General features: G+C 28.8%; 1 protein-coding gene across 3 annotated transcripts in view; it reads right to left on the reverse strand.

The window, feature by feature from the left end:
- Positions 1-7,434, reverse strand: part of LOC129960319 (cytokine-like nuclear factor N-PAC) — a 38,918-nt gene extending 31,484 nt beyond the window's left edge. For 2 of the 3 annotated variants that reach the window (XM_056073686.1, XM_056073684.1), the window contains exons 1-2: positions 7,285-7,434; positions 297-359 (exon numbers count right to left, since the gene is read on the reverse strand). The gene's annotated coding sequence lies outside the window, so the exon portion shown is untranslated. Of the gene's footprint in view, positions 1-296; positions 360-6,209; positions 6,323-7,284 lie in introns of all 3 variants that reach the window. The other variant, XM_056073685.1, reaches the window with a different exon arrangement.
- Positions 7,435-13,902: the final 6,468 nt, after the last annotated feature.

The following is a 13,902-nucleotide window of genomic DNA, read 5'->3' on the forward strand; positions in this document are numbered from 1 at the left end:
CCTATAAATTATACTTATTCCTTATAGAATAAAATAAAAACTTCAATTAAATAAAATCAAAAATTGTACATAAAAAAAATTGAGATGCATTCCACCTCTACCTATTATAATTTTAACTGTATATGTTGATTATGCAGTTGAAAAATAACATCCTCCCCTCTTTTTTCACTAGGCAGACAGTCTAAATTAAAAAAAAAAAAAAAAAAATTGCTTCATTTAAGTTTTAAATTATATGAAAACAAAAACTAGGCTCAGTCCTATTCACTGAAAGTATTCCAAATGAAAAATCAATTTACCTTTTGTAAATATCAGTCTATATCTTCTATTTCTTAAGTTTCTTTTCAAGGCAATAGGCTTCCCTGGAAAGAGAAATTTGTTGAGTATATAGAAATTTTCAATGTTTATGAAAAACTATTAACAAAGCAACTATTAAAAATGATACTTTTAAAAAGCTTATTGTTTTTAAGGATTTATTGGACACAATAAATTCTGTAAAATTAAAATATTTACTAGGCATTTTAATTTTATAAAATGCCAGAATTTATACAAATTATGACATAATAAAAAATAGATGAATTGAGTTTGATATATTTGCAGTAACAGGAGGCAGCACCACATAAATACTGAAAACTTTTTAATTTAATAATTTAAACTTATAAAATTCAATTATAGCTTAATACGTACATAGATAAATAGTTAACATATGTATCAGTAAACTCTGAAATGCAAGAACTCTAAAACAACAGCAAAAGAAAAATTATGCAATTTTTAAAGCTTGCTTTCAATTGGCACTCTGAATACTTCAGCTACTCTCACTACTGTCATTATCAAAGCAATACAGATCCTTTAAAGCAAAAATTAGCAAGCCATTACTCGGACAGAAATTAAATATTTTCAAAAGAGAAAAAAGAAAGAAATGGAAGAATGTCTGAATGAAGAATTTCTTAATCAAAGATATGATTCTAAAAAATTAAAATTCAGTTTATGACATCATGAATCATATAAATTGAGATGCAAAAGATTAATGAAAAATATTACAGAAACTAAATTCAACAAGAAAAGTTTGAAAATATTCTAAACTAAAAATAAACCACGAAGAACAATCTCATAAACCCGATAATACATTTAAGCAATACAAACTACAAAGATACAATATTAAAAATTGTAAGAAATATCCCTATTAATTTACTTAATAAGAATGGGGCATTTTTTTTATTTTTATAAATAACATAATGAAACTCTTATTTAGTTCCAAACCTTTTAGATTTTTCCATTATTGTATCACTAAAAGGTTTGGTAAAACATAAAGATAGCAAAGAGGGGAAAAAAATTCAAGCAAAACACTGTGATTGGACTAATATAAATATTACTGCATATAATATAAACAAATCAAAAATGAACAAAAAAAAAAGTTACTAGCAATTCATGTTTAAACATAGCTATTCATTTTACTTCAGTATTTATCAATTCAAAAGATGAACAAATGCTGTAAGTACAGAAATGGCCATGAAATAACTATAATTTTCAAATACTAAAACCAAGACAAAGAAAATAAAAAGATGTAATAACATTATTTATTATTATTGTCACATTATATTTATGTAGTATAATACACATCCTCACATCATCAGGAAAGCAATTACTACAACACCATTTCACAGATTCGCGAGTGATTAGCCATCATTTTCCAATTATATGGCTTCTTAGTTCGCTGGAATTCATTCCGTGCAACTTTTGGTTGTGAAGTTTCCTAAAAGACCATGATGGACCAAAACATGTTGGTCTGTGAAAGACCAGCATCTGTGTTAGATCTGATGGACAGTATTTGGCACTGTGTTCTTGAAATTCTAACAGACTTATTCCAGTCAGATATGGCAAATATAGTTCTGTGACTAGAGCACATTGTTGAACATGAAGAAAAACATCTTGAGTAGTTTTAATGCTACATTTTTGATGTGTGTTATTTAACATTTATAAAGCATATTAAATGTTTGAAAGTGTATTTACATTGCCATTTATTGGTGGATTTTCATGTAAAAATTTTTTGTTTAAGAAATGTTAAGCACATCATTTGAATAAACTGTAGCTCAAATTTCATCTCATTTGGACGAATGGCCATTCTAAAGCCCTCCAAAGTGGGAAAATTATTTCATGCTCAGTATATAATAGAATCAGTACTAGGAAAAGTCAGTAAATTACAATAAATATACAATTTAAGCAAATATTTCTACAATGTTAATGAAGAAATTCAGTGAAAAAGCTTAAAATAAAAATAAAATTATCTTGTTTGATATTTCTTAAAAGCAAGAGAAATCTAAAATAATTACATCCACCAGTGGAATGTTAAATTAATCCTATAATTTGTAACAGTGCACCTACTGAGAAATTACTGCAAAAATTAAGTATATTTGTATATGCAATAAATACGATTCAGCATAGCTGGGATGGAAAGTGTAAATTTCCTCATGCAATAACTCACTATATTTAGTAATTTTATTTGCAGTCTTAAATGGGTTGCATAGACTAATAATAATAGATTTTATTAAATGACTTTCACCACGTCTTAAATTATACAATTAACAATTGTATAATTCCATAAGGGAAAAAAAAAAGTTATATTCCTACCTCATTAATATTCCAATTCCTCGAAAAAAGGTTAAGAACATAAGTAAACAAAACTAGAATATAAAATTCAAGCACATTTTATTAAAGTCAGTTTCCCCAAAAAACTTTTCCAACTCATTAGAATTTATTAGTAGTAAAAATTTTCTAGCTTGCCAAACAAGTGAAATAGTTTTGTGTTCAATTTCAACATTTCCCTTTTATAAGAGAAATTTCTTTCATCATAAAGAGATCAAGAAATCAGATTCTTACTTTATGCTACTGACTATTTCCTTTACCATCCACAAAAATAGGCAATATTTTAAATGGACTGAATTTCTAAAATTCTTAACTTTTTTATTAATGACTACTGAGTGGATTCTGCCAGACTGTTTTATGTAGTCATAAGAATAATTGTTGTGAAATATTTTTCATTCAAATTTTCCAAATCAATATTTTTATTAATGCTGAATTCAACAGATGATTTTTCATGAGAAAGAATGAAATTAATTTTTAAAACTCTATAGTTTTTCTTATTATTATTTATAATCATTCAATTAAAGGATAAAAATAGCTAGTTCATTCTCATTTTCCAGACATTAAAATCAAAACTGTGTAAAGAAAACTTGACCAAGAAATCAATATGAAGTCTGGATTTTTCTAAATACCTTTTTGATAAAAATGCAATACAGAAACGTTTTTTTTTTTTTTTTTTTTTTCACCCTTACTTGTTCTCTGTAGAACATAATTTCTTAGCAATGCAAAATTTACTGGAGATGAATTCATTTTGTATTCCAAGGCATTTTTAAATAAGCTAATGACAATCACGCTAGAAAAGGATATAACAATTGGATGTTTCTTTTGTGAAATGTAAGATTTACAATAATTTGTTCCCTCTTATTCCTGTATTATCTTCTCTATTCTGCAGTAATTGAAAAATTACACTGACATTAGCAATGTACAGAAAAAAATTTTTAACACATAAAACTTTCTTTTAAAGAATACAAAAATTTATAAATATAAGGACCTTCTGCTATTTAGGCCAGATAAAGCCAGGATCATTCTAGGATTGTAATCACTCAGACACATTTGAAAAATAGATTTAATATGCTCTGCAACACATGTAAACCAGCTGAAAACGTCGAATTCTTCATTGCATACTCTCTAAGAAAGATATTATCACCTCTACTTCCAGCATAAAAAGTACAAACCTTCGGCAAGGCTATGAAAGTCGAGAGTACAAACATATTTTATTTTCAGAAGTCTAGTATAGTATTAAAAAAAAGGGGAGGTGCAACAAATATGCTCCATAATATTTGGGTCGGACAAAAATAAATGTTCTTCTTAAACTTTCTTTTAAAGTATACAATAATAGTTCTATTAATTTATAAATATCACATGCATAAAAAGCCAATTTCATTCTGGGTGGGTAATCACTCAGACACATTTAAAAAAAATGGTTTAATATGCTCTGCAGCACATATAAACCAGCTGAAAATGTCCAATACTTCATAGCATACTTTCTAAGAAAGATATCATTACCTCTCCTTCCAGCATAAAAAGTAGGAACCTTGGGCAAAACTATGAAAGTCAAGAGTACAAACATATTTTATTTTCAGAGGTCTAGTATAGTATTTAAAAAAAAACAAAAAAAGGGGGGGGAGCAACAAATATGCTTCATAACATTTTCGTCAGTCAATTGAACTCAAAATTTACGATGGCGCTACAATTTTTAAAAACAAGATTACTTATCAAATTTCATTTATCTAAATTATTGTGTTTCTCTGTTATGATATTTATATGCAAGCGAGCAGAAAGACTGATAAATGTTCAACTAGATGCTAAAATTGTGCGCTAAATATTACCAGTTTTGTTAAAGCTTTAAAGTTCTATTCACCTGTACTTGGATAAACAGATATAAATAAATAAACAATGGAAATAGATTTCTTTCAAAATTTCAGTGAAATCTGCAAATTTGGTGTTCAGAAATTTCAACTCGAATTTTGTTTTGTGTTTTAGCGTTTACAGACATTTCCAAAAATGTTTTATTCAGAGATTTGAATCAGGAAGATTGGGTGAAAAAGAAAGTTTAAATTTTCTGGCGATTACATTTCTTTTTCTCTTATACTTACATACTAGTAACAAATGTTCTACAAAGAAGTAATCATGTGAAGAGAAATACTGACTCACTGTTAAAAATCAAAACTAGGGCTTTTAAGTGAATACATAAAATCATCTCTCGGAGGAAAGGAGTTTTCTCCCTGTCTAAACAAGCAAATGGTGGGGAGCCTAATGAATGAAAGGGATATATGTTCCTTATTCAATCAGTATTTCTCTAACTTGAGATAAAACCTTTCCCACTAATGTCCGGATTCACGGAAAGATCTGTCATAGCAAAGAAAAACAGTCGGTAATCAGGTAAATCTAGCATAAGGGATTCCCCCACTCCAACAGAAGAAAAATATAAGTACTTGAATAAAAAATAAGAACTTTTAATAATGATATGCATCCTCTTATAAACAGGGTTGCCATTCAAATCTGGAAAAAAATTTCCCTGTATGTATATTTAACTTACGAGGATACTCGTACTAGTTAAAATGCAACATGATTTTAAAGAGTGTAAAGAGCAAAGAAAAGAAGTAACAATTTAACATTATTTGAAATAATAGCATTTTTAAAAAAGGGTTTATAGTTACATAGAAAAAAATTTCTCTTTATTTATGATCTAGAATTTAGCAGAACAAAATTTATATATTAAGGGAAAGGAGATTTATTACCTTTCATGCTCTTTAACTGTAAGACACACAAAATTAAGAATTCAGGTGAAATAAAATACACAACTTTTTTGTTGTGATACAAATCGTTTGATGATTAAACTTAACAGAAAAATGTTACAAAGGAAGATTAATTTTTTTATTTATACATTTTTGAAATTTCATATGTTTGGGCATCAATTTGAAGAGGTTTCAGCCACCACAGAATGCCCAGTTTTTTTAAACAGATGTATGACTTATTTTCCAGTCTTTTAAAAATAAAATTGATATAAGTTTTTATTATAGTATTAATTTTATTTTCAGTGCAATGTTGGATTTTCCTTAGTGGGAAAAATTATATGGCTTGCATTAAAATTATTTATTTTCACTAATTCTTAACAATTATGTAGAAAGGTACTCCGGAAAAGTTAAAGGAAATTATAATTTCAAAACAGCTAAAAAATATGTAATTAGCAGGTATCGTATAACCCGGATGTTATAATAAATTGCATTTATTATATATATTCTTTATGAGAAAATTTTCTGTAGTTTTTAGACCGAAGTTTGACAAAAAAAAGTCACTCAGATCTGCAAAGATTATCAACACCAATGTAAGAGCTATGACAAAGAACCAATATATCTTTAAACAAGAGTAAGCCCCAAATATAATCTTTCTTATAATACATCAATAACAATAATTTATAACTTTGTTTTATTATAACTATCAAAGTAAGGTGCCCTAAAATCAAATGATTAAAAAGGTTAACAAGTTTTCTGACCAGTATTATAAAAAGAAGGCAAGCATTGTTGCATGCCTAAACATTTAAAAATGGGAATGTGAAGTAAATAACATACAAAGGAAATTCTGGTTTGTACCATGGCCATCCTTGAGATGGTCAAAATACAATGGCTACCATGTTTCCCCCTTATTATGATTATATGCTCTCCACATCTATATGGTGAAATAGCTATAAAACGAAAAAAAGTGGGATCTCTTAAGTGTATTTTCTGAAAAAAAATGGAAAAAACAACAAAAAGCATATATTCTAGAAATTATTATAATTAATTATATTAGAATAATAAGCATCCAAGAATATAAATAAATTCAACTGTAGTACATATCTCTTCACTGGATATTAATAGAAATTCATGACCTAAGTTTCTGAAGTAAGTAAAATATGATGAAATTGCTACTTTTTAAATCTCTGCTCGTAAATAAAAAAAAATTAACCATATATGTTTAAAAGATCTAATTTCATCAAGAATTAAGAAACCAAATTGAACTAACTGAACATGACTACAAATAAATAATTTAAATACAGAATTTTAGTTCCTACAGAATGGAAAATAATGTGCACATACTTATTCATGCCTGTCAAGAAAATTTAAGCCCACCTAAATTAATTTACCAATTCCTTCCAATTTAAAAGAAGGAATGAGAACATTTTCTTTTCAAAATTCTAAAAGACAAATATAGAACAGATACATTTTAGCAAGCATTTACTTCATGAAGTGGATAAAATTATGAGTAAATTTCTCTACAATCCAATGAAAATAAATAAAGCATGAATACTTTTCTTTACACTGAAAAACATAGCTAACACTGATAAAGTAGAAATAAACTCTTTATTCATAAAACATTAGATGAAAATCATATATATGCGATTCCTTGAAGAAAAAAAATTTATCCCATGCAGTAGGCAGCCATCATAATTACTATAAAATTAATTAATGTGTGTCTAAATAAGAGATGAAAAAAATTAAAATAAGCAACTACTTCTACGAAATTGATGATAAATTAATTCTTGAAATGAGGAAATAACACTTTAAATAAAAATAGTGCATGCTTTCAAACAAAAAAGTTTCGACACAAAAAATTCAAGTCATTCTAATGGAACAATTCTTTAGTTAATAAAAAAAAAGCTCATACCGATTAAATTGATATGTAAGCTAGCTTATTTCTGAAAAAGTGTTTAATATTTAAGTTAAGTATTTAATATAACATGTTTAACAAACAAAAAAATTTGCTGAACATTAATTTGAAAAAAGCAATCAGCTGATGAAGAGACGCTCCCGCCGATTTAATACCGGATGGTTACGGTTACAGTTAATGTATCAAACGTCATATGTTTAATTTATGTGTGGCAAATTTTAAAGTAAAAAAATAATCTAAGCGTTTTACTTGAAATGTAAAAGAAAAGAATGCCTGATGACTTAATGTATTATGAGGCAAATGATCAAAAATTCAATTCTCATTGAATAAACCAATCTTCGGAAATTATTTCAATACATATATGAGTAATGTCATCGTACTTGTGATTGGTTGATTTGCAAACTTGACCTGCTGTTAGGTAGGGATGACGAATATTTTAAGAGCGGTAATTACGTAACCAATATCAAAAAGTCACAAATACCAGTGATCAATACTTTTCAAAGAGGGGTGTGATTCAAATCCTTGATACGATTGTGGTGATGTTCATGTAGAGTGTTCTATAAAGCATTTTATCTCTATTAGGAAATTAACTCTTTATTTCGCTAACAACCATAGGGATGACGAATATTTTCAGAGCGGTTATTACGTAACCAATATCAAAAAGTCACAAATACAAGTGATCAATACTTTTCAAAGAGGGGTGTGATTCAAATCCTTCTTACGATCTTACTGATGATATTTCGATTACAGGTTTTGGATCCCGATAGAAACTAACAATCGATACAATATCACTGAAATTTGCCGGAGCGGTGACGATACGATCTGTCCAATGGAAGCTATCGAAAGAAATCTGTGATTGGATTGAAAAGTGAACGGACCGGTTATTGGAATTATCGTATCGTATCATTGAATTGCATATCACTGAAGTTTATCGGAGTGGTGATTTCACCGGAAAGTGCGAAGTCACCGCTCCACTTTACGGGAGGGACCGATATTCGTATTTGATGATGCACTATTCCATACAGATCATTTTTAATTGCTCGTGACATGATTGACTTTGATTACATGTACTCTGTTTACTGATGGCGCCATCTATTGGTAGAATATAGGACTAAAGTAAACATTTTAAAGAAATGACATATATTTTTAACTCATCTTTTCCAGAAAATGGTTCACTCTAATAAATAAATTAAATAAATAGTTTTGAGAAAAAAAAATTTAAGAAGTAAGCTGAAACAGATAAATTAATTCAATCACACGTTAATTAAATTAGTAAATTAAGTATTAATTACATGTAATAAATTTTATATTTAATATTCAGTAATAATTTTTAATTAATAATATGATTGAAATAACAGATATTTGGAACGGATATTTAAAAATAACAATAGCAATATTATTTGTTATTCAAAAAATCGTGGATTATGCATCTCTAAACAACCATGGAACATCACTGCTTAGCGCACGTATACATAGAACGGGGATTTTCCTGGGTGAAGTATTAACATAAATTGTATTAGGAAAAGAAGATATGTAGCGCTTTAGAATGACATGACTGAAAATTGGCGCTAAGATCACTACACGATCTTACTGGTGATATTTCGATTACACTTTTGAATCACGATAGAAAGTAACAATCGATACGATATCACTGAAATTAACCGGAGCGGTGAATCACAGGAAAGTAACAATCGATAGAGATGCATAATCCACGATTTTTTGAATATCAAATAATTTTGCTATTGTTATTTTTAAATATTTGTTCCAAATATCTGTTATTTCAATCATATTATTAATTTAAAATTATTATTTAATATTAAATATAAAATTTATTAATTGTAATTAATACTTAATTTACTGATTTAAGTAACGTGTGATTGAATTAATTTATCTATTTCAGCATACTTCTTAAATTTGATTTTTTTCAAAACTATTTATTTAATTTCTGTATTGGAGTAAATCATTTTCTGAAAAATTTGAATTAAATATAAATGTCATTTCTTTAAACTGTTTACTTTAGTTCTATATTCTACGAATAAATGACGCCAGCAGTAAATGGAATATATGCAAAGTTAAATAACAAGAAATTAAGAACGATTTGTATGGAACAGTGCATCAACACATACGAATACCAGTAAGACCGGTTACTCTCATGAAGTGGAGCGGCGACTTCACACTTTCCAGTGAAGTCACCGCTCCGATAAATTTCAGTGATACGATGATTCCAATAACCGGTCAGTTCACTTTTCAATCCGTTCACAGATTTCTCCTTTTCTGTTATATTCGAGAGCTTACATTGGACAGATCGTATCGATTGTTACTTTCCAGTGAAGTCACCGCTCCGGTAAATTTCAGTGATATCGTATCGATTGTTAATTTCTATCGTGATCCAAAACCTGTAATAGAAATATCACCAGTAAGATCGTATCAAGGATTTGAATCACACCCCTCTTTGAAAAGTATTGATCACTTGTATTTGTACTTTTTGATATTGGTTACGTAATAACCGCTCGTAAAATATTCGTCATCCCTAAAGATAGGATCTTTTATCACAAGTGAACACGTTTAAATTAAGGGTAAATAATATCTTAATTACTTCAAAGATACTTTTACTCTTTCAAATGAAAAACTCACATTTTGTATAACGAACATTCTTTATTCACATTATTTACAAGAGGAAAGTAGAAGTTGTAGTTGTTCTTTTTTTGACAAGAAACTCCGGGGTTGAGTTGTATACAATTTCGCTCGCGTACGCAACAGACAGGATCCTGTGTTGTAAGCATGATTTTCCCCTTGAGTGTAAATTTCATGTTTAATATATTTCCAAGGCGATTTTTTTTTTCTTTTATGAAGGTTTGTAGCGTAAACGGGTTCATTTGGGGAGTTCTTGATTTAGGATCTGCGTTTGTCGTTATAATATTTCTCTCTTCATATTCATTCTTTCCGAGATGTAATACCAGTTCGTTTGTGGATATTCCACACTTGAAGAATTTTTCCGTCATTGAGGATTGCATAATGTTTACAGAATAAAAACAATCATATTTTTCCACTACAATAATTTATCTACAATAATCAATACAATATCAAAACAGTGAATATAATTTTGCTCCTTTCTCTTACTTTTATATGAAAAAATCGGTAGATAGTATTTCTTTTTGCTCAGTAAAATTGAAAATCGTTCTTCCGAAATATTTTATCACATTTTCAGTAAATTTTTTTCGACAACAATTTTTCTCAATAAATGTACACAGTGCAAAATATGTATCAGATTATATGAAGAGAAACTCTAGATTTCGAGAGGGAATTAGAATATTGATTGTTGGGATTAGTATATTAGCATGTTGATGGTTAAATTTCAAAATTGGAATAGCGTAGAGTCATAGGGTTTTTATATTTCAAAAAAATTGAAAATGGCATCCAAATCTTTTGAAACGTAGAAACTCGTTAAAAATTTAAATGACCTTGACCTATTTTTAAAGTAAGAAACGATACGTTTAAATTCAATAGGAAAATATTTTGTTGAAAAAAATTTCAGAAAAGAGAAAAGATATTTTTGACGGTTGATATCTCCGATGACGAATGCGACGATTAGCCTCTTGTTGTGCTGGAACCATTATCTGATGCTGCCGTGCTAAAACTATCGCCCGCATCTGTCGTGTCGGAACTGTGGTGAATAGCATATAAGCCAGTAACAGCGCTTCTACCCGAACAGCTCATATGGTAAAATCGGATCGTTACTGGACTGCTAACCAAAAGGTCCCAGTTTCTATCCTCACGCGTCTCTCACCTATTCAGAACCATCATCTGCTGCTGCCGCTCTGGAACCATCGCCTGTCGCTGGGCGAAGTGTGTCAGCCTTCAAGTGCTGACGTCGAGAGAATGGCCGTATTGTGTTTTCGAAACGATGGATATTGGTTGACCAATGTTACAACGTCGTACGTGACGGAAAACGATCCAGACCATGAGAGGAAATTAATGCAACACGTGGCAAATGTGAAAAATACGATCTTATACGTGACCCATTGGCCAGCCATGTTCGTTGGAGTCTTTTGGCCAAGAGAAAACGATGAAATGTCGGTCATTGTTTTAAAAAACAATGCTGGGGATTGCTCAACGTGTAGCAAGAATTGCGTGCGATGGGTGGCCATTTGTGGTTTTAATACTATCAAGAAAGTGAACATGGATCTACAGATGTATAATCCACGATTTTTTGAATAACAAATAATTTTGCTGATTTTTAAATATTTGTTCCAAATATCTGTTATTTCAATCATATTATTAATTAAAAATTATTAATTAGTATTAAATATAAAATTTATTAATTGTAATTAATACTTAATTTACTAATTTTAGTAACGTGTGATTGAATTAATTTATCTATTTCAGCATACTTTTTAAATTTGATTGTTTTCAAAACTCTTTATTTAATTTATTTATTGAGGTAAAGCATTTTCTGAAAAAGTTGAATTAAAAATAAATGTAATTTCTTTAAAATGTTTGCTTTAGCTCTTTATTCTACTAATAGATGGTTCCAGCAGAGTGCACAGAACGAATGACATCAGAAAGTCATGTCACAGGCAATTAAAAATGATCTTTATGGGACAGTGCATTATCAAATGCGAATATCGGAAAGTCAAGGTAGATACCATTAAACGGAGCGGTGACTTCTTAAGTCACGGCTCTGATAAATTTCAATGATATGATAGTTCCAATAATAACCAGTCCGTTCACTTTTCAACCCATTCACAGATTTCTCCCTTTCCCTTTTTCCTGTTAAGGGAATGGGACCCTGAGGACGCAAGAGAAGAATGTTTTGTGTTTCTGGGATTTCCTTTCCTCCCGCTGGAGGGTCAGGGATCAGCCGATACGCCTTCTCTTTCAGAGATGTCGGCTCATGCCGCTTAAGTTTTGATAGCATAATGTCAATACGGGGAGTTGTTCTTTTGCCATTTTAGGTTGAAGGAAATCCAAAACTCTTTTTATTCCTTTTCTACTTACAACATATTCTCCTATTGCCGACTTTAAGAGTTTACATTAATATCGTGCATAAAATTGAAATCGACTGACTCCTTCGATGTATTTTTGGTACATTCAACTAAGAATGATCGATCGTGTATTAATTTTTAAGCATTATAAATAAAATTTTTTTTTTTATTTTTAAATATATTTTTCAATATTTCAAGGTAAAAAAATCAACACAGAGGAAACTTGAGATTCATTTTACTTGAATTTGTTATTGTAGTTATTGATAATTCGATCTCATTTCTGCTGTTTTTGATAACGAAACATTGTCTACCGTTTATTATAAGGTTTCATGGTGCATTATACTGAGAATGATTAATTTTATTTTAATAAAGTGAAAAAAAATATTTTTTTAAGTTAATTAGTTTCTACATATTATACAACGAAGAGGTCTCATATTCTTTTTTGTTAAATATATTTTGAAAAAAAAAATGTTATCGTGTAAATATTTCTCATACAAAATACATACTTTTATGGATGTGATTTCATAGATCGTTGTAAAGGAAACCATTCATTTCTTCTATACAATTAGAAAGAATCATTAGATGGATGTATTATTAGAAGCATAACTAATTTTATATTCCTTTTATAGGCTTTTTGTATTCTTAAAAAAGTATTTTGAAAAAATATAAACCTTTTTTTTCTCAAATGTCGGTTTTAAATCTAATTTTTAAGGGTGGATGACGTAATATATTTATGCATTGCTCTGAAATGCGATTTTTTAAAAATTGAATTTCTTCATCTACTACATTGTTTAATATTTACTACATTGTTTACTATTTTGAAGTGTCACAAATAGGGCAAAAATATTGTTTTCGTCTTCTGCAGATTTTCCGCCCAGTGGGAATGCCAATTAATTCTCAACCACTCAAAACCAGTGTCAGGACATTAGTTGCTTATCGCGTCAAATTTCCGTTTTGTTTTTTCGATTTCTTAGAAAAATTAAAATTGCCTTGTAGTTTCAAAACCCATCAAATCTGCGTGGGATTTGGTAATTGATTTTCAATTGTTTCATATAACACTGCATAAAATTTCATTAAAAAAATATTTATAATTTTTGCTTTGATAAGGTTCTAGTTGTTATAAATTAAATGTGACTGATCTGTTTAATTTTTAAAAAAATGTTTAAACTTATTAAAACATTTTTATTACATTGAATTGTAAAATTATTTCTCGAAATTAGGGAGAAAAGTTTAATTCTTGAAACAAAAAAAAAAAAAAATGTATATATTTGTATAAATTTTTATATGGGGTGAATTTATTTCTTGTTCTGCTATTAAAACATTTGTATCTGTTTGTTTTTTTGTGTGTGTGCGTTCACATTTTTAGGTAGAACTGATTTGATTTCATAGCATCGAAAAAATAGTATTGTTAGAATATTTTATAACTATTAATGAATTAAAATCTTAATTATTCACTCTGCCCTTTATAAATTTTTATTATATCACATTTCTTCGTAGTTTTCACTAAAATGTTGCGAATGCTATGTTTGTTTCTCGTAACCTCACGGAAAAATAAAATTTTTACTGTATTTAAATTTTTCAATTTTTTTATTAATTGTCTCATTCTACTACACTATTCTGCAAGTTTACC

The sequence above is a fragment of the Argiope bruennichi genome, chromosome X2 (assembly GCF_947563725.1).
Source record: "Argiope bruennichi chromosome X2, qqArgBrue1.1, whole genome shotgun sequence".
In the NCBI taxonomy this organism is placed as follows: domain Eukaryota; kingdom Metazoa; phylum Arthropoda; class Arachnida; order Araneae; family Araneidae; genus Argiope; species Argiope bruennichi.